Raw genomic sequence first — 23,067 nt, 5'->3', positions numbered from 1 at the left:
TGTCCAATTTATTGCACCACTCTGCCTCTCTCCTGGTATAGATACAGCACGGCCCCAATGAGGCTGTCAGTCGCTCTGGCCAATGTTTTTCCAAATAAAATAAATCCTTAAATCTGTAGTGTGGAACTTTTGTCTCTCTAGCAGTGAGCGTAATTACACAAACACTGCTGACGCCTGCATATGGAGCATCAGAAACTTTTCTTGAACTCCTAGATTTTCTGACATACTCTTAGCTGCCGTAGCATATTCCATCTCCGCCTCCCTCTTCAGGTCTAGCAAACCAGTCATTACTGATTGACGGCACAGGAATGTCGCCACAGACATCACATTTAAAACTGTATACTGCAGAATACAGAGAGATTTACCTGACACCTGGCTTAATCAGGGTTGTGTGATTGACAAGGGCTTGAATCTAATGGATGAATGCATAAAAGGTTTGTAAAAGTCCAGCATTCCAGCTTTAAAGCTACACTAACCAGTACTTTATATCAAAAATGAGAAATAAAAGACCATGTAAAAAAACAGAAGCTGCCCATAGAGATCAACTTTTTTCACTCTCACAGTTTTCATCAACATCTTTTCCAGTAGCAGCAGACAACTGTTTCAGCAAAAAAAGCTCTATCTATCTATAACCCTATCTAACCAATACCAGACAACAGAGAGAGGAAGTTAGCAACTACATGGTGAACACTGATGACCATTTAGCACTTTAAGAGTCAAGTATTTAAGTTTGTGGAGACCAGAGCATGAACACTGAAGGGAGAGTGAATATTGGAATTACATTCACCAGGTGGCATTTTATTTGTACATTTGCCTCATCCTAAGCCAGAAAAATCAAGTAAAGCAGGTTCAACCTTGAACTTATTTCATTTGGAGAATTCTTCACACCAACTAAACACAGTTTTAGCATGGGAAGCCTAAACCTGTCTGTGTTAACATCAATGCTACAAGGAAGCAACAACCAGGAACAAAATTTACAAATGAATAAAAAACATCCAGTGTAAAATCAAACAGTGCTCTCTGTTTCTGACTCTGTTTCTCTCTCTTTCTCACCAGGTAGCAACCGCTTTAGAAATGCAGTACATTATATTGATTTCAGTCAGCTGGAGGCTCAGTTCAGTCTGGTTGGCGACTGAAGTCAGTCTGAAATATTCCTTCCAAGCAGCTTTCAGCATATAGATACCAACTATTTTATTCAGTGCTTCCTTTTTACTAAAACTGTAGGGTCCTGGGTTAAATGGTACAAAACACTATAGCCTTCAAAAGCCTATTCATTTCATTAGCTTCAAGCAATTTAAGGAAAGAAATGAAAAACTAAATTAAAATGATGCAACATTGAACTATTCTCTCCTAAAGATGTTAACCCCCAAAGGAGGGGGCAAGTCTTTTGAGTGGTTTTGGTCTTCTATTCAAAATTTAATATCTTACCATCTCTTAGGCCATGGTAATTAATGCAGTGCATTCAGTCTAAGGATTATCTCCATGGCATTGAATAAAGAGACCAAGGCAACAGTTCTATTTTGTTAGAAGAAAGAATATGAATATTTGTTGTTTGTTACAGCTGGGCCTTCTGGAGCACTCAAGCTAAAGAGGCGCTTTCCATTTAGTCTAGCCCAAGGACAAAGGATACAAGACCTTTCAGTGTGGGGAAAAAAGCAGCTCCAACTGCACTGCTTTCGAGTTATGTCTCATCTTGTTTCTAATCATGAAAAGGAGACGTCAGTGTCTGCTTTAGTTTTGCCCTGGAGACTGTCAGGTCTAGTTTCAGGACAATCGTCCCCGAGTGACTGAGCTGGTTTGTTTTGGATTTAGTATTAATGAAGTTTAAGCATGCTGTCCATGCCAAATCACATTTTTGGGAAGTTCATGTGCAGGAGATTTTTCACACTGAATATAAATAGAAAAGTTTTCATTAACAGGGTAGGGTTTGAGAGAGAAGCATACAGTAATTTATGAAATATTTGCAGATTATTACTTTAAGGATGACTCAACAGTAGTTTGGGGTTGGTTTTTCACTTATCCAGATTTTTGCAGTTGATCTTGGAGGTAAACTGACAAATGTTCAATCACTGTGAATTGTCCTGTTTCTTTTGACATCAGTTTAAAAAATGCCACACACACACACACACCACCACACACTCACAGAAGCGTTACTGGGTGTTTACACATGTGTATTGATTGGTAGAGTGCTGACATGTAGGGCGTGTCGAGGCCACCTCATTATCTCGGCAGACATTTACTTTGCTGTCATCCAGTATCAAAGCACAGCCTGCGCTGTGACTGAGCTGTCTGAGATGGCTGCACAGCTAATCAATTGCCGTTCATCCTAGCTCTGCGCCCATGCCTGAACTCTCACAGACTGCCCCCCCCCACCCCCAAAAAAAATCCTGCTGCTCATTATAGTGACAACTGATAGGAGAAAGACAGAGTGAAAGCGAGAGAAAAGAGAGATACTATCCTCTCTGTTGCCTGGATAATTTAGGAAAGGTTATGGAATCAATGTCTGGCCGTCACTCCTGGGCTTTAAATCGAGGCTGGTGCTTTGCATGGGCACATTCCAATAAGATCTGATTATAGCTACTGTGGCCGCAATTAAAAGTCAGATGACAGCTCTCTGAGCCTGGCGTGCTGCTCAGGCCAGCCAAAGTACTGCAGGGGGTGACACACTGTTGACTAGCATCTCTCTCATCTGATGGGCCCAATTCAACAAGGAAGGAATAGTTATACATGCTGAAATTATAAATATCAAAATGGCAATGATTTATGTCCAAACCAATAAAACTAGAAGATGCAGTGAAGAATTTGTTTGACTATTTAGTTTAAAAAAAAAAAATATAGCCCAAATAACACCACATATTGATGAGAGCTTAAAGACAACAGAGGCAGTTTTTGCTTTTGTAATGAAGCAATTGTTTTTTCAGCCTGTTTTCTTCCTTGGCTTTGCTCTTGGCTAGGGGACATGAATGAACAGCAACACAAGCACATATGCAGAGATTTGTCTCAACAGAGTGAAGGCTCAAGGGCAGATATGAGAGGCTAGATGAAATTAGGATTGCTGTTGTTTATTTCCAAGCTTAAAAACAGAGCAGAAAGGCCTTTGGCAGAAATATCACATTATGTCTTCAGTTACAGTTTTGCTTTGAATGTGCCCAAAGTGGGATTCTGTCTTATATTTTAGTGCTGCTGCTGAATATCATTGAGGACAAACTTCCTCTTCAAGACATGCCATTTATTTTACAATGAACAAAGCTGCCTGATCTTTTGCTGTGCAATATAATCTTTCCTACTGTGGTTCTGCAGACTCAGCAAACATTTCCCAGATGGCAAAATGCCAAGTTAACCCAGCCTGCCATTTACGTGGGAGGACTCTGGAGTGTCAAAAGACACTTTTCTTAATGATGAGCCAGGCTTCCTGGAGTCACTGGCTACCTTTTGGAAGCAGACCCTGAATTCGTCCCAAGAGGTGGGCCGCACTGTCACGACTCCTGCTATACTTCCTCCACCCACCAGATGTCCCCGGACTTTCTCTCTGTTCCCAGATCCACCTGCTCACCTGTTTTCCTATTCCTATCACTGGAACTTCCCAGGACTGATAACACACCGGTTCCTCATTTCCCTCATTTGTTCCCTGGTAGTAATACCAGCCAGTTGATTTGCTCATTTCTCAGTGGTCTCCTTTTTTGCTGTTTGTGCTGTGGACTTTTTGTTACCTGCCTGCTAGCTGTATTTAGTTTACCTGCTGTGTATTACCCATCTACATCATTTACTGTATTAAAGTAACTTCACCGCATCAGCCTGCCTGTGTGTCTGTGCTTGGGTCCTCCCTGCCTGTGCTGCTACCACCAGCTGTGACAAAAGATGTGCAAACTTTTCACTGTGTGATAATGCTGTGAAAACTGGTTTGAAGTGATTGAAAATCAAAAGTTCAAATGACTTTGTGACACCATATAAAATATCTGTCATGTGAATTCTGTAGGCACCAGGTTTTGCAGTCCCAGTTTATTTCCATTCACTGTGATTTTTATATTATTGAAAGACGTATAATGAAATTTAAATTAACTGGTTATTTTGCACTGGTTTGTGAACATACTGTATGTCTGGCATATTGTAATTTTTCTCAAGGAGTTATCTCAGCAGTCAGCATTAATGCATCTACATGCTTGCAGAACAAAGATTAGCTTGTTTTCCCTCAGTATGGCATGTGTTAGCGTCTGTGACATCAACTACAAGACCTCAATTGCCAGGCCAGACGGGCTAAGCATCCCCAAAATAGCCAAGGAAATACTATGCCAAAGCCTTTTGTGAATTATTTGACTGATTATTATTTGGATGCAACAGCTAACAGGTTATTTTGGTGAGAGAGAGCGAACAAATGAAGGAGAGAGAGCTGAGAGTCCGAGCAAAACCAAGACACAGACAGAGGCCTCTGGTTACTCATTATAACAACCAGTGCAAGCAGCGTTCCAACCCTTTCCTGACCTTGAAATTCACTTTCCATATCTGTGTGATTTGGCGCCAAGCACAGCATGCACAGTGCACAGGTGGGAGGAGATAAACAAACAGGTAGGAGGTTTATCCAGATGAAGCAGTGCAAAATGAGTTGTTGGTGTTGTTGTGCTGAGAATAGACATTGCAGAACCACATCTGTCTCTGGGGCCATGTCAGCAAATGCACAGAATTAAAGCAATAATGCTTAAAATGTAAATAAACCATTTTAATCAAACATCATTCAACAGCCAAATGATGTGTTTAAATCAGCATAAAACACTACTGTGTAAATGCGGTTGAAGCAGGAATGCTGGTAAAGATTTGTGGGGCTGAGTGCAGTGCCAGTACACAGACCATTCACCATGTTTACCTTTATTAATCCATGCACAAATGACACCAATGTACTCCTGAATAATCGCACACACCTCTATACTCTTCACTCTGGTTGGTTATAATTCAGTATTCTGCCTGTTATGCAGGAAACAGGATTTCCGGAGCTCATTTATCCTCTGACCCCCCCCCCCCAGACTTCATCATTTATGTCATTCACAAAAATCATCATTTTTGATGCAATATTCCTTTGACCCAACCTTTTAGCAATGCTTAACATCCAGCTGGATGACATGACTATTCAACTGGATTAGAAGTTAGACATGGGCTTTGCATGGTTAATTTTATCTAATGAGGGAATAAATGTAAGAATCATTTTTATCAGTTTTGCTATTTGTGCCACAATTATTCTGCTTTTAACTGCAGTTTTCTCATTACATTCTTACCCCACAGAGAACCCAGATTCTTTATATATCCTCATTATCAGAGTCATGCTCCTACATATGGTCTACAAACACTGGCAAATGCACAGTAGGTCCTCTAGGCATATAGGCCCATTCAAGTGGCAATTAAAAGTGAAAAAGTCACTTAATCAGCTTTTTTATTACTCTATGATATAGAAACCATGTGCATATAAATTGCTACTTTCAGAAAATTTAGATTTCTGCTGACTCACATACCTCTGTCTCATTCTCTGGAGATTTACCATGTAATGGGAAAGCAGCAGCTGGGGCTTTTTTCCCCTTCTCCAACCTGAATTGAATTGGTCCCATGGGCTATCAGCGTAAATTCAGAAGGTAGACTACAGCGCAATTTGCTCATAAATCAGAAAAAGTGCTGTAGTTCTGAGCGGAGGCTTATGTAGGGAAGATGGTGTAGGTGGGTGGGAAGAGATAGCAGAGCATTCAGCCTCTGGTTTACTACAGTTTATTGTAACAATAATACTTGAGAGGGCATTTTTACTGTACTAAGCCCAACGCATACAGCATTGATACAGCACTGATAATAGTACTAGAACATTCTAGTGTGTATTACAGCTTTAAAGTAGTTGCAATCCTGTGGGAACTGACTGAAGCAATTGTGTTAGCATAGTAAGAAATTAGACTATAGATAAAATCAAATGGCAGTTGCTGCCTATGGTATGTGACACAGCCTTGTATCATCATGGTTTTACTGTTCCCTGTTGATTTTCAGATTTTGTGTCTCTCAGGCAATCAGTTTGGTCAGAACATTTCATTTTTCTCAGTTGTCAGTTGTAATTAATATAGTTACTATAGTAACCACTGTACAGATCTAGACTTGGCCAGTTGGACCAGTAAACACTGTAAACACAACACTTGAATATTTTCACCTCATAAAGTTGATGTTGCCTTTTGTCACATCAAGCAGAAACAGCAGCATTACTTTGGAGTCGTGGCTCTGGTGGCCTGATGAGCCTAAGACCAACATTGATTCTCCTTATCTCCATTTTGGTCTGCTGAGAGACATGTCCGGCTCTTGAGCTGCTAAATGCTCCACTGTGTTCTCTAGATTGTTGCTAACTAGGTTAACGAGAGTACTGAGACTTAACCAAAGCATTAAAGTTGCAGGCTTGAAAACCAAAACAATGAGGTTAAAGATAGAAGAAAGAGAACTGGGAATGTGATAATAATTCACTGAGGATTCATCACTACAAACAACACCTAAGATGACAAGTTGCAGTTTCTCCATTGTTAAACTTGAAAATATTGATTTGTGCAGCTTTAATTTAGTTTTTGAAATCATCTCTGAAATCATTGGTTACACATTTCAGAATCTGTAATATGGTTTCCGATACTGTTAATAAATATAAAAAAGAGGGATGTAGTGGACATTATGTTCCTCTCCATGGGTGTTCACACTTACATTACATGAAAAAGTGCCTTTTTTCTTTGGAAACCTTTGTTTTTGAAACCTTTATTTATCCCCAGTATGTTTCTGCCCTAATGGGCAAACTCCCATAATTCATTTTGCCTTTATCATATCATATCAGAGGGGTATTTGAGTAATCAAACTGACCACTCAGTTAGCTTAAATGTCACTCTCGCATGATTAAAGGCAAAAATGAGTCACCATTCACTGGGTGAATGAAGGTGATCTTATAAATTTGACCTATAGAGTTTGTTCACACCACGGCACACACAGATTCTGTCACCTTGGTGTTCCACACACTGTTCTTGTGACACCTAAGCCTGTTCCAGTTGCTAATGAAGACTGAGAGATGAGCTGAGACTGTTTTGTCACACAAATGTTTTCCTGGAAAACTCTGCATTCAAGCAATCAGAGTGCTAATAAATCTGCTAATTAGCTACCTGTGGCTACCGTTTTTATCTATTTATTTGTTGTTGTTGTTGTTGTTTTTTTGCAAAGACTTGTGTAAAATGGTGTAATACAGTATAACAACTGACCAAGACCATGACAGACACCCAGTGAAAAATGTTGTGTTGCAGTAAAAGAAGGGAAGAGGTACAAGGACAAGGTGTTCCCGTTCCAGGCCTTTAACCTGTCCTGGAGGTTAGGACTGTTTCAACAACCATCATTAGCAGCTAATCAAACCACACCACAGGGGCTAACAGAACACAGCCACAGCCACCACGTGATGGACGAAGGGATCAATGCAGCAGACAGGTTCAGCACTGTTGGGTAAATTTATCGGTCCGTATGTGAGCCCAGGGCTGCTGCAGAGACAGTTCAAGGTGCACCTGGCTGCTCTTTAAGTTAACTGTGCTGCTCATCAGACACAGTCCCACAGGCCAGCAGTTTTATGGACCCTGAAATAAAGTTAGTTTATGAGGCCATTTTGTCTTTATGTGGAATAATCGTGTCAGTAAGCACTCAGAGCAGCACAGAATTTTAATACATGGTCTTAAGAGCTGCGGCCTGCTCCTTGAGATTGAATGAAAATGACCTGATGAATGGAATTCTCCAATCAGTCAACAAATATTAGCTTATCGTCTTACTGGCCACTGCGATACTTCCTCCCCTGGGCAGAGGAGTGAATCATCGAGTGAAATATAGTCCAAGTAGAACAGCTAAATGTATTATTTATTTATTTATTTATTTATTTATATGGAGTGATGATCTCATCATAGGTGGAGTGTGGATCTCTTTTGTGTTCACACATTGATATTGGCCAGCCTTAGTAAGTTACTTTAGACATGTCTTAAATATAACAATAATTCATTTTAATATAACAGTATATAGACATTTGCAGATCCCTGCCGGTGCAGATTCTGCATTTCAGCTTGGTTTTGATCTGTCTTGCAATTAGCTACTGTGTTTGTCTTTGTAAGGCAGCATGGTCCCCAGAGGATGAACCCTACTGACTCTGATGATACTCTTACATGTTTTGTCTAGGAATGGATTATCATGAAATTCAGCACACAAATTTTAACTACTTTGGTGATTCCGTACTTAGGTTTATGACCTAACATCTGCCACACAAATGGCTTCCCTATCAGTCACAGCTGTAGTTCATGTTTGGTGGTAATTGGTAAATGTTAGTATTTCAACATGCTAAACTAAGATGCGTCAGCATTTAGCTCAAAGTACTGTTGTGTCATAATCACAGCGCTGCTTGTATGGTTATACTTGGTCTTGATTATTCATCTACTGTTCATGGCAAAAGAACTAGGCTGTACTATATTGACACTGTCTTGGAATTCTGTTGTACTTTGGCTCCAACCAATAAGGTTTGTAGCAACAACAAGACTGAGTCTGCCTCCAGAGCATCTTTGTCCTTGAGTTATTTGTAGTTACTCTTAATTAGCATCCACACGAAGCAGTCCCTGAGCAACAACACACATTTGACATCCAAACGAAACCCTCAACATATGAAAATGAATATTTAGACTGGATACATGTAATAATCATCACAACTGTAGCCTCCTTCAGCTGATTTTTTTGATAAATGATTTTATCTTTGACTGAAATACAGTTCATATGCAAGGCAGTGAACAGAACACCTTGGCATATGTTACATTTTCTGAAGTGCAATTATTGTTTCACTTAACAGCTAGTTCAGGTGCAATTATGTAATTACCAGCCCCAGTGATGGAGCTGGGGTCATTAATCAGTGTGTGGAAGGGCTGCAGTGAAACCATTAGTCCCAACACTCTCACTACTTCACCAATGAAAACGACAGTATTCATTACTGCCAGATGAAGTGTATAGGAGTATTTGACAACACTCCCCAGACAGGTGCATTTTAAAACTTATGACAGGAAGCTAGGCCCAGTGTGTTCCTCCAGAGTAAAGTCTATGGTTCAGTCAAGTGTAGGAGAGGGTTAATGTTGATGTTTGAGTGAGGGAAAGAACTGTCAGTCATCTATTACACAACTAGTTCATCCATAGCCTCACTAAGGTACACTGAGTATTACTTGTGGGATTGCTTTGCTAGGGTAACATTTTCATGCCAAAAAAAAAAAAAAAAACTAACTAAAAACCAATGGATGTCTGGAAAGTAGGCAATCAGTATAAATATCTCTGGTATGCTTTCATAAATGGTCAATATTAATTTCAGTTTGTAACCGCTGGCAAAAAGCCAATTGAAAGTACATGTGAAAAAAGTATTAATTAGATTGAAATGAACAGCTACACATCTTAGCTCCAGGATTGTTTTATAGCTTGAAATGAGTCACCACTCCAACCCACTCAAAGCTGTTTTGGCACATAATGAAGTGATTGACTTGTGCACACAAGCAGAAGGCCAGCAAGACGTACTGGAGGGGGTAAATTAGAACTAAGTAAGTAAGTGTTTTCCTCTTAACTTGTGCTAGGTTTGGTTTTTCAGAATAATGAGGTTGTGCAACTTTACCTACTGGGGCAACATGATGGTGGAGTCCCCACAGACCTCAATCTAATCCTTGATATTTCCTATTTGGTGACTGGTGTTTTAACGCTGGCAGTTGTTTGTCATGTTTCAGTGTAACAGCCCTGACTGTAGGGAAGGTCACCTAATTACTTGCATCACAGCAGGAGGAACACTGCTGGAAGCCAGGAGGAGATTCTGTCTTTACTTCCTGTGTGTGTATGTGAACATTTTGATGGCAATCTTGAGTTTCACACCATATCATTGACCTGCTGGCTTGTAGGGCCAGTCTGTGACTGTCTCCCTCCTCTTCTGTTTTTCTGTTGAGGAATAAAAAAGAAAACCTCAACTGTGGAATGTAGAGTGGGGAGAAAAGGTTCAGGATGGTATGGGGTTTTTTTTGGCCACAAAAACATGCCAGAAAACAGGGTTAGTAAACAGTAGAAAGCAGCATGGAGGCCACTGACATGTTACAGCTGGTACTTTTTTACATCTTTTACTAGTTTCTTTCAAACTCAACACCAGCTGAGCAGTGTTGCCTGAATGGAGACAGTGGCTGAGGGGGCAAAGAGTTACAGAAGTTACCTACAGAGTCAAGCCATTATTCCCCCCCACATTATTGCTGATATTGGAGCCCCAACCGATCGTCATGCTGGAAAAGGGCCAAAAATTAGCACATCCACCCACGTGTTTTGTTTCCATCACTGCTGACTGGAGCTGGAGTCGATAAATACTGTGACTGCTGCAGCGCCATGTGACTCTGGAATGAATATAGAATGAGCCTTTTCCCATTGAAGTCAAAGGGCAGGTGTTAGTGGGGTTTTTCTGCCCGGTGTAAAATGGGATTAAGTGGAATGGGGCAGACACATTTACTTGCTTCTGAGAGGCAAATCGAACCCACCTGTTCAGCTTTGCATGGAGTTCTGACTGAACTTTTATATACAAAATCATGAAGCCTTTGATTCTGAAAATATTGTTGGTTTATTCTCCTGCAGAGAAGGAGAGATGTGGCTGTAGTGATGAAAGTTAATGATAACAAAATGTTTGATAAAAGGCTATATAATGAACAACTTCGTACTGTCCTGTTGTTAGCCTATTAGCCATGCTAGCTCCTGCAGTTCATGTTTTTTTCATGCAAAATTTTGCCACACAAAATCTGGTCTGACAGCAGCTTTAGGTGGGTATGACAACAGGCCCAGCATCCTGGAACTGCCCTCCCTGTCCCTCTGGTCTGATCCCCACTAAGCTCTGTCCCACTTCACCTCAATGAGAGAAATTCTACCAGCATCACCCACAGGACAAACTTTACTTTTTAACTCCACGACTGGTAAGCCTTTAAAAATAGATTCTGTGCACTCTGTCTACCACTTCCATATCATATTTAATATGCATTTATATGCATTTACTTCGAGCCTTTACTCTCCAATCTCTTCATTACAACATGTGAATCAACTTGCTTTATCAATTTCTGAATATAATCCTCATTTTATTTTTGACAAAGTTGAAAGCAGGGTCTGCTTCTTTGATGTGTTGATGTCTGATGAGAAGCTCAGACATGAGACATCTGCAAAACAGCAGATTGAATTCACCAAAATCAAACACAGATGCAATAAAAAGATATGAATTTAATATTTTCTTGCTTTTCATATAGCCTTGACTTCTTGCAGAAGTTACACATGAGCACACATTAATTGTATGCCTCCCAGTGGTGAAGTATTGATTATTAATCCTGTCACGCTCCTGTGGATATATTATGGTCACAGGGTCAGTAAATATCTTATTTATGGTGCCTTTCAGCTGTTTATCCCCTGAAATCAGACTGCTGGGGAGCATGTAAGCCAACTCCATTGACAGAAAGCCAAACAGACAACTGTTCTCCTAAAACTATCCAACAAGCTCACTGTGGTTGCAGTGTTTCCCACCCACTGCTTGCCTTTCTTTCCTATTTAGCCCTGAGCATCTATCAAAACACATTACATTCTCCTGTGTCAGCGCCGCTACAGCCCGCCTGCGTCGGCTCTCCAGAGTCTGACGCGTTTGTTGTGGTGCCCTTACCTTGGGCATCATGCAGACCAGTCACTGTGTGTGTGTGTGTGTGTGTGTGTGCTTCTTCTCAGGGTGGGTCTAAGTTTATTCAGACTTTCTGGCCGGGTGAGCGATGGCTGCAACCAGTAGACCTTCAGGGCTGCTGACATGACACCACACACACACACACACACACGCACACACACACACACCCTATACTACTGGACACACCCACACACACATATTTTAGGGATGATGGTCTGTCACTGTCCCTCCTCAGTTCTATAAACTTCCACTGAGCCACTGAACAAAGTTGACAGGCCGTAGCTGTGGGCTAGCGTGTAATTCAAATTCAGACGTTCTCTCTTTTTCACGCACGCACTCACTCATTTGCAAGCTGCACCGTCTCCAGTATATTGTATGTCAGGCTTGTTTTTGCTTTTATTGTCAAGGTCACACTGTAAATTATGTGCCATTTTTAAACTTCAGGTTTGTAATAAGTCAGAGCTTTGAAGCAGCATGCTAACAAGGGGATTCACCGGCAATCCTTTTCAATGTTCTCCCAGATTCTATTTCAGCTTGTAAACCTTATCTGAACTCAGCTCTTCACCTCAGAGCAGAATATCTATTACTAGATTTCCTCTTCTTCCTAATGAGTTTCACATTATCCCTTAAAGCAGCTACATGTTGTATTTTATCATCAATAAATCATTACCTCATTAATTTTCATACTATTAAGGGATGAACACATTAAATAATTACTTTGATCAATTATTGTTCATTATAATGAAGGAATAATCATTAAGATGAATTCTTTTATAGTGCACCAATAAAAAGGTGATCTGTCCTCTACTTGATCAGCAAGCCTGATGAAATACATGTAAAATATGTCATGAAATATATTTAAGAAGGCCTAGAGCTGAATTTAGATGTGCAGCAATCCCTTTTTCATTTTTGATTTTTGATTGTACTGAGCAGAGGATTTCTACTCTTCCTGTACATTTTAATGTTTTTTTTTTCCCCACTTCAAAGAGGAACTTATCACCAGGTAAATTTATCACCACAGCAGAGTCTCTCTGCCCACTCTCATTGAAAGTTCCAAGCCTGTTTTAACTCTGAGGACACCCACCATTACTGATGGAAGTGGTTTGGTGTGGTTAGCAGCATGCTCTATTTTGCCCAACATTGATGCCTTGGTGAACTGACACACCCAGGAATGCACTTCAACATCAGCAGCAAAGTGAGAAGTTAAATCACTGGAGATCAGCAAAAGCAAGACTTTCAGCAGAGTTAGGATTCTCTGCTCTATTTCACTGGAGCTGGCCACACTAATTGGTAGTGTTACTTTTACCGACAGACATTTTACCCAATTTAAATTGTACAATTTTCACAGTTTTACTGCTATATAAAATGATTATGCATTGAAAACATAACTAATGTTAATTTTATGTAGGTACCACTGTGCCTAAATTCAATATCATATCATATCATATCACTCATAGTCTTATTATTATGAGTTTTAATTTTCAAATTTTAATTCTTAGTTTTATTAAAGAGCAACTTAACAGCAGCTGGAAATGTTGCTTTTCATCACCACCAGTGGTTTAACTTGTCATCTTGCTGCAATAATTTCAATGCATAGTGATCTGTGGTCAGTACACTGTCATGAGCTGGTTACAGGTGCCACAGTGTAAACTTCTGACCATACCCAACAGTGAAGTTTTCAGCCAGGGAGGGCAGTGAAATCCTGCTTTCCAGCCTGGATGTGATTTAGTTACTTTTTAAGTATTTTTGGAACGCATTTCGACTGATTTACTGACTTTGAATTATGTAATACCATACATTACAAATTAGATCTTGGATTATATATATATGCTTTTTTGAAAATGAACTCTTCTTAACACAAACAAGTGAGCAAAGTCAACAACTACTAATGTCCAACAATGAACTTGGACAGATTCTCAGTTGCCAGTAGTTGATAGTAGCCCAAGTACAAGAGTGTTTAACAGTATGACAGTGAACCGGGGTGCTGTTGGAAAAGTGCTTTTTCAATACAGGTCAAAACGTGCACCAGAGAAAGTATCATGTTTCCTCTGCAAACATTTGCCTTTCATGTCAACAATGGTCTCCACTCTCAGTGTCCCATATCTCCTGCCTATGTCGCCTGACTCACAGAGTAGCATCCCCCAGGGGAAACAAGAAGCCGACAGCTGCACGCCACATCTTTACATCCTGCTTACAGCTCTGTTACCTGATCGCCCCTTAATTTAAAGCTCTTCAGAAAGCACCGATTACTGTTACTCTGCCCCTTTCTTTTTCTCTCATGAGTGAACACAGTATACTATACTGATGACATTTATACTCGCCTTTCCTACAATTTAATATCATTTTCTTGATTCTCTAAAATACACCTACGTGCATTCCCTTGCTCCCCATCCTCATCTTAAGAGCTAAAGGTCATTTATTGGAGTGATTCTCACAGCCAGGAAGAGCTGCTGCTCTGATTGTAAATATGATGTTAGATGACCTTTACCTTCTCACTAATGCCAGCCTTTTAACAGCTGTGTGATACATATATACACCCAACCAGTTTCGATACACAGACACACACCAACAGAGAATAATGATTACAGGTGAAGCTGCCAACGCATCCTCCCACTCCATTACCTTGTTACTCAATACCTCCTCCCCCACACATGTTGCTGGGAACTGAGACGTTATACTGGTGGGAAACCACTAAGGCAAGAGTGGAACCTACACAACAGTAAAACCTTTTGGTATATTTTGTGAGGTTAATGTCCATCAAATTGGGTGATGTAACATTTCATTTTCTAAACTGTCCCTATGAAAAATTATCACATGTAGAACTGATTTATGAAGAAGTAAAACCAATCAGAAAACTAATAGTTACAAGAGGCTATTATATGTAAAACACATAAACCCTTTAGCTGCAGTGTCTCTGCGATACTAAGTGTTACTTGGCATTTAAAGGCCCACTTCTCTACATTGCCAGACAAGCACAATGCTGTTTATTTTCATGTCTTCTACATGGATCATCAGCGGTGATGATGAGTCAACTAGAAACATAACAAATTACCAGGACACAGCATTTTCACCCAAAGCATGGAACCAGTGTTCGCTTCAAACCATAGTTAATAAAACCTGTTATTGGCAGCTGGCAAATTGATGGCTGCCAGCTAGAAATGAGAAGACTGCTTTTACTTGCTGTTTCTGTCTTAAATCAAGCTCAAATCAATTTTCTGGTTTTGCTTCTGTTTCTATTTATTTCTAAGAGTTAACATTGGCATTGCTTTCCATTACAGGAGATAGCTAAAAGAATGAAATTTCATACTGAACTGGTAAGTAAACAGCTGCCAATGCTAACATTAGCTATATAGCGATAGCAAAAACGTACAGCACCTTTAAGTGGTACGTCAATTGCTGTTACTAAAAAAGATTTATGTGAGTTTTAAATTCTGCCTCTGCATTTAATGTCTGATTAAGTTTAAGAAACTAAAACTACTTGGTTAGAGTTTCTGTGATCAGTTTTCATATTAACAATGGCTCAAGTACTATTTGTGATGAGAGAATAGTAACTGAGAATTATCACCCACTCTGCATTTTATTGTCTTTCTGGTCATTGTTTTTTTTTTTTTTTAAATACCTTTTCTGGTTTGGTTCACTCTCACTGCTCTCAGCAGCAGCATCAGCATCAGCAGGCGACTGTTCTAATCAAAAAACTCTGATAATTACACTCTGCCTTTCCAGCACCAAACAGCAGGCAGAGAGGTATTTCCCTCAGGAGCTGGAGGAGAACAAAACAGTTAAAAGGAGAGTGAATATTGGATTTCGATTCATCAGGTGAACCCAAGCACCAGTCCAAATGACTTCCAGTGTTGGTCAAGTGTACTGGATAGTACTGGTAAGTAGGCACATTTTTGCCATATCAAGTTTATATGATGCAACCATGTCAGTTGGTAGGAGGAGGGGGTGTGGTGTTTAAAGTCAAAGCTGGACGCAACCATTTGCTCCAATCTCCTTTTGTATCATTATTACAAAGTCATACTTCCTCCTTTGCTTTGCAGACACAACAGTCATTATTTACACACTAGTCTCTAGTCAGAAAAACCTATACACAAACCATGTGTTTGAACGAGTGATCAATGCTGTCCTCGTTCTGAGAGTGATTTGTCAGCTTTCGAAATCACAGAGCACAATGTTGCATATTCTAGCTACAGAAACAAGGTGTAAACACAATGAACAAGGAAACATACAAATCAAGCAGACAGCTCAGATAGTGTCATATTTGGCAGAGATGGATGCTCAGGATGCTAGGGAATAGAGTGCAAGCCAGACAAGGTGTTTATTGCAAATGTTAAAGGGTACAAACAGCATTTTGACAAGAGAAAGACAGATATGCCAGGTGTTAATATAATCCAGCTATATCAGATTTTCTTTCAGTCTAATTTTCATGTCAGATGTAAATGGGCCTTCCTCACTCTCATTATCTCTGCCTGTAAGACTTCTCTCCTTTCTATTTCTCTTTCTCAGTTTCTCAAATGGACAGTAACAGGCTATTTCCACTTCACACCTCCTCATTATCCCATTTTCTATCTCACCTTGGCTTGTCTCCACTTTCCCAGAGAGAGAGAGAAAGAAAGACAGAGAAAGAGAAGGAAGTGTGGATATAAAATGGCAGGAGCCCTTGGCAGCTGCCTCGGCCCACTCTGTTTCCAAGTGCATTCACACCTCAGATTGTGTGAAAGTGAGCGAAAGAGGAATTACAGAAAACACAACCGTGGCCTCTCACCCTCCACCTACTCCTCCACCTCCCCTCCTCCATCTGCTCTGCCTGCAGATATTGGATTCAGCTGGGGAGGCTTGCTCTCGTATTTAATCCCATCACTCTCCTCCTGGGGATTGAGTGACAGGGTGTGTGTGTGTGTGTGTGTGTGTGTGTGGGCGTATATGAGTTGGGGTGTGTGTTAGAGGAACAGCCTTTAACGCTCCTGCCCATCAAACACTTTTCATAGCAACGTCTGAGAAAAGTTTGTATGGGGACATTGAGGCTCAGATGAAGCATTACCCTGTGGCCACAAAGTAAACTGTCCAACAGTGGCTGACTTTAATGAGACAGGTGGAGACATGATGGAGGACTGTCATGGAGTGTTACCAGAGCAGCTCCCAGAGGAGGCTAGGGACACACCAATACGCTGGAAGAGTGACAGAAAGAACAACACTGATAAATGACTCTAAAATGTTCTCAAAAAATTACCTTTAAAGAATTATCTGAGTGAGGCCTGGACAAACAGCTGGTGCAGATTAGTCATTTTTAAAACAATGGTTCCTTGGTTTTAAAAAGATGAAGACAAAAGTAGGATTTGCATTTCTGGCTGCCCACTGTCAATTCTGGAGGCGTAAATGACAACTGGCAGATTTTAACAACTCTAGCCACTGTGCAAAACTTAAAGAATTTAAGTTAAAAAAATTAGGTCAAGCATGTGTAAATGTATTACTGAATATCTTTGGGTGAAGCAAATTCAGTCATCACTGAAGCAGGTTTGCAATGTAGCCCTATTGTAGTCCTGATCAAAGAGCCAATACAGGCTTACATTTGGGCATAAGGACCCACTCAGACCCAAAGAGAACATGCCCCAGTCAGCTGGTGGATTCAAACCAAGGTAGCAACAGTGCTAACTGTCGCACCAACATGCCACTAGCACCTACCCAAAAAGACAGTTCAGTCCAAACAGAACTACTGCTGTACAGGGTGGCTGGTGGTGATAAATAAAAGCTGTTTTTAAACAATAAATTATCCAGTCAGCTCCTCTGCTACCAGCACTATCACTGCTAACATGAAAACATAGTCAGTAACTAATCATCAAGATGGAAGATGTGTGCACTCACACATAAATAATGCTAGCTTGCATGGTACATGGAATATATTTCCATACATAGCTAATATTTACCATACTCCTAATCGCCGACACTGTATGCATCACCACACGCCTGAGCCTGCCTGTGTGTGGCAGAGAGACAGAGTATGTAAACAGTCTATCAGGGGCTGAGTCTGCACAGTGCATACATCACAGACAAAAGATGCCCAAAACACTGACAGGTCCAGTAATTGCATTCAGTGGATCATAAAATTGCACAAATTGCATCATTCTTGCCCCGATGACAGGGGGAGGAGGCGAGGGGATGCGGTCCGGCCTCGGTTTGAATGCACACCGCGTTCCAATGCAGTTTCAGTTAATTAAAAAACACGGGGCACTGTGTGCATAGCAATGCGTCACCTCAGCGCTGGCCTTCATTGAAAATCTACTGGAAGAAGTGTTTCATGGGGCTATTTACTTTTCTCTGCGATATTTTCACCTCCAGCCCACGCCCAGAGACTCCATTAATTGCTAGCGCCCTCATCTGTGTAAATATGACGGACACACATGGATGTTTGCAATCCAGAATCATTTTGTCCACTGCAAGTGTATCCTTAGAGAGAGAGACACTAATCTGTGTTTATTTGTGTGTATTAAGAAGGTAATACAATAGCAGTTTACCTTGACCCAGAAACCAATTGCAATTACACTCTTCAAGAAAAAAAAAAATCTCATTAAGGATGCACTATGGAATGTTTGTTTGCTTATTCAGCTCAGTATCTTTATCTGAGCACAAGAACCACACTCAGCATGGAATATGAATGGGATATTGATCTTTGTATTGATCAAAGAATATCCTCTCTCTAGAGCCATATCAGTGATTTCTACATGCAGGACGATATATTAGCACTCACAAACATGCTGCATCCAAGGCAGCCATCTTGACTTTGATTGTAGCTGATGACTCCTAATGAGTGTGTGATACGAGGATGGTCTTGTACATGATGCCTGACCCCGGTCACTGCATTCTGATTGCATCGACAGCAATTTCCACTGGACAGAACCTCTGAGGTCATGTGTCCCCTTTCTACATCTCAGAATGGTTCACAAGGACCAAGAAAGGATACCACTGAATGCATTCTACTAAAAAGTATTCAACTATAGCTAATGCCTGATATACAGTATACAACAAAACGTTAAATGTTCAGTTATTGAAAATCCTGTCCACATGCTGGACTCCACTGATCCAAAATTTAATCTTGCTAGTTTTGTACGGTTTTGTGAGTGATGGTTTTCTTCTCGGATGCCATCCGTAGAGGCTGACTTAATGCAGTGTCCTTTCCTCTACTCAGTCACTGAAACACCAGTTTTGCAAATGATCCAAGTCAGAAGCACTTGCTGTTTTTCAGCACGAGGTTGTGTAAATACTGAATTCAATTCAGTCAAAAAAGTCATTTTTCGAGGATGACCACTGCGCCTTCTGGTATTGGTAGCATGGCCAATCATATGCTTCCTAACCTCCGCTGCAAATGAATACAAATAAATGCAACTTATTTTCTGTCGCCTTCTGATGCTCTTGATCACCACTCTTCATGAATTCTCACATTCTGGTTTCTTCTGAGCCACTTTACATTAGACGCACCCCGAGCCAAAACTGACAAAGCTGTTGTGTAGCAGGTTTTGTTTTGTTTTTTTTAACCTTGTTCACGTGTACATGGAAATCACAGGTGTACTCACTTTGGGGCCTGGATTTTCAGAGTTTTCTTTTGATTTCTGTTGACTGTGTTGCAGAAACAGTTCAGAGCAACAGTAAGAACACACAGGAAGTTTTAATGAGGTTCTCAGTGTCTCTGCACTCTGTGTTGCCTGGACTGTCATTCCCAGCATGCTCTACATATTTTATTCAACACTCAGCTAATGGGAAGAGAAGGAGAAGGCTTGTGTTGTTTATCCATTCCTCTGACATGGTGGGGTGATAGTATGTCTATATTTTAAATATAGACTCCATTTATGTAATAAACATATATACATATGTATAATGAAATATAAACTGGAAGACTCAGAGAGTTGATAAATACATTTTTATACAACAGGTTGCACCAGTCCAGACGTACCACGTCATGTTTCATTGGTTTCTAGGGCGACTGTCAATTAAATGCTTCCTGACCTTTATTTCGCTCCTTTTATTCTCATGTATGTGGAGCAAAAGGATTATGATTAATGATTTGATAAAACTGTTATTATCTTCAAGGATGTTCTATACTGTGATTATGGGAACATCAGTGTTGCAGGCATTAGCTGTAAGAGACCATTTGTCCCTGCCTTGGAAATCAGCTGTGCATTGTCCTTCAGTAAAAATAAGACAGCCATCATCAGCCGTCTTTCCTTCAGTTTAGGGGAGGAGGATGAATGAGGTAATAAGCAGAAGTCCGAAGAAAAGTCATGTTGATAGAAATTACAAATAAACTCTACTACTTACTTTTTCTAATATCATTTTTGGAGTTTTCTGAGTTGTTAAATGCTCTTACATGACACCTACATTTTATTTGCTCAGTGCTGTTGTAATTGGATCAAAGTCAGCTGTCATGTAATTCTTGCTTTCTGGTAAAAGCTAATAAAAATAGTATACTTTTCTTATTTTCCAAATTGCATGACTTTCTCAGCTTTTCCCGAGAGTGCTGATATTTTAATCAATATGTTAATGAATATGTTATGATGGTGCAGTGGTTAGATTTGTATATGGGAAAAATGTCAATGTGCATAAAACAGACACACCTTATACACTCTATATTGTATGTGCCAACCTCTAGTGACACACAGAGCTGGAATAGGCTCCAGCCCAAGCTTCCGGGAACAGGGCTGGACTGTGACGTGTATCACAAACTCCAATACTGTTGCTCTCTAGCCCAAAAAACACATAAGCAGCGGGACCATTTTCAAGGTATGTATTCCAGTGAGCAACTGTCATGGAGCTGCAAAGTGGGAAGAGTCATTTTGGATTCTGGTTCTTAAAGTAAATTTTTTTACCAAAACATCTTGAATTCACCACATTAATGGCTCTGAGTGGCTTCCACCATGCCTAAATGATGGACAACACAAGAGGCAAAATTCTAATTGATGGTTATAACATCAACCTGTAGGATTGTTATCATCCAGGAGAGTGTCTGTGTGTTCAGTAATTGATGATACTGTTGAAATAAAAACACTTCCACAAACAGTGGAAGGTAAATATAGCGCAATATACTATATATGTAAATAGGAAATGAGAGTTTACATTAACAGTGTGCGTGACTTAAGGGTACTCTGTGGAGTCATGACCATTTATGATGTTATAAAGTCATATGTGATATTGTCTGTGCTATGTCCCTCTAGTACGTAAATGCATGTGGAGATATAAAGAAACATGGAAGTGTGGCTTCTCAGTAGCAGCATAAAGCCGTTTCTGTTTCTGCAGACAAGAGATCGAATGGACACATTGTCCCAGCAACAGTTGAGCTATCTGATCAAAGTAACTGCTCCACCTCTTACTACATATTGGACAGTTTACACCAATATCCCTCCCTAAGGACTAAACTGATTTATGTAAAGAACTTCATTTATCTGTGCTCACTTCATGGCCAACACCAGCCTTCTTCTCTGTGGCTAATAGCTAAGGAATCTGCCATGCCTCATCACAGGCAACAGTAGAGGAGACACTTTTTAACATCAATGGACAATTAACAAAGGCTTCATAACAGGCTGCTATTTTCCTCCCCAGAATGTCTTTTTCTGCCACAGTACAGATAATGAGAAAACAAACGGGCTGCCGAACAAAAGCAATTGCTCTCTTTTTATTCAGCAAGGAAGACAAAAGTGTTATTGACAGGCACAGACAAACGGCCGGGGTTTTACTGTTACACAGGGCCCCAGGTTTTCAACCAGACTGCGTACAGACTGCACACTGCAGGCAGGAAGCCTCTGGCAGCCATCTGCTTTTTTCATGAATTTATCTAATGTTGCAGCTTTCGGAGGTAATGAAAGCCGCAGCCATGTCCGTGAAAAGGACATACTCTTGGGAAGGCATACACAACAAGCTTGTTCTGAGCAATTTGTCTCCATTTTAAAAATCGCCCCAACAGGAGGCTCTGTGAATAAATCAAAACCTGATTGAACATCCTTCATGCCAGACGCCCACGTGCGTTTTGTCATTCCTTGCAGCCATTTAATAAAACAAAGGCTTCTCTGCAACCTTTGAGTGTTGTGATTTCCATGGTAACCACATGTACCATGGCCATAAGGTTTCTGAATGCAGCCCAGATTTCATCAAGGGTCACAGTGAAGTGTAGCTGAATAGGGCAAGCATGTAAAAAACATGCTTCATATTTCATAGATTTTTCTTTTTTTAACTGCTGAGGCATGGGGGCAAAGCAAAGAAAGCTTTAATATTCTGTTCTTTAATGATTCAATCTGCTCGCAACTCTGACACTTGAACTTACTTTATAGTAGCCTGAAAAATGTTAGCATTCCGGTCGGTTTTATTTTAAAGGGGAATGCAAATCTTAGTGCTCTAAATGTCACTTGGGTCTTCAAATTGTCATGGAGCCTTTAAAAAGGTCCTTCAAAATACCTTCTGTTCAGTAGTAAATGCCTCCATATGAGACTGTTCTATGACAAACATGGATACAATGCCCACAAGTCATTCTCCAAAGCAAATGTCTCATGCGTGAGTAATTTTACAAGTAGCATCATTACCATATTTATTTCACATAAAAAAATTTAAAAAAAACACTGTTAGATAAAAACACAATGATCCTATGTGAAGAGAATCTGGTACACAGCTCATAGATTCAATTACTAGATTGCTGTATTTAAGCAAACATGAGCGCAATCCCTGTGTTGCAAGCTGAAATCAATATTAAGGGAAAAGAAATGCTTTTTTAAATTGATTATATCCAACAGAGTGTACTGAGAGGAAGCATGCAGGGTCAAAGACTTCCTTGTAAACTGATTATATCTGTCAGTCAGTGAGAGTTACAGAATTCACTTTGACCGCAGATGAAATAAGACCTGGACATTTAGAAACAAACAAACAACAACAACAAAACCTTATTTCATCCTTTTACCTTTAACGTGGACAATCTGGTCTGAAAAATTCTGCTACATAATATTCAGTAGCTAGGCAGGTATATCACTTTGCTGATCTAACACAGTAGCCAGGCCAAGTTGATGAAAGTAGTCAAAATGTAAAATGAACTATAAGATGACAGCAACGTAATTATACAGTTTGAACAAAAAAGCACAAATGCAAACCACAAATCACCTACAGAACTGAGTGTAATATAAATATATGAAAAATTACTATTGGAGCAAACTGTAAGAAACATAAAAACTCAAGTTCCTCTTTACCTCCTGGCAAGTAAGTGAGTAGTTATCTCTTACTGTACTATAGCTGCAGCAATCAGCTAAAAGTTAAAAATGGATGAAATTACTATGTGTAAAATAAAAGGGGTCGTTCATACTGACAAATGCACAGGGAATTTT

At 40.1% G+C, this 23,067-nt stretch overlaps 1 long non-coding RNA gene across 1 annotated transcript in view; it reads right to left on the bottom strand.

Moving 5' to 3' along the window:
- LOC108897524 (uncharacterized) overlaps positions 1-23,067 on the bottom strand; it is a 257,630-nt gene that overhangs the window by 189,718 nt on the left and 44,845 nt on the right. The window lies entirely within an intron of this gene.

The sequence above is a fragment of the Lates calcarifer genome, linkage group LG18, assembly GCF_001640805.2.
Source record: "Lates calcarifer isolate ASB-BC8 linkage group LG18, TLL_Latcal_v3, whole genome shotgun sequence".
NCBI lineage: Eukaryota > Metazoa > Chordata > Actinopteri > Centropomidae > Lates > Lates calcarifer.
The sequence above is the reverse complement of the archived record's forward strand: the minus strand, read 5'-3'. Positions and strand labels throughout refer to the sequence as shown.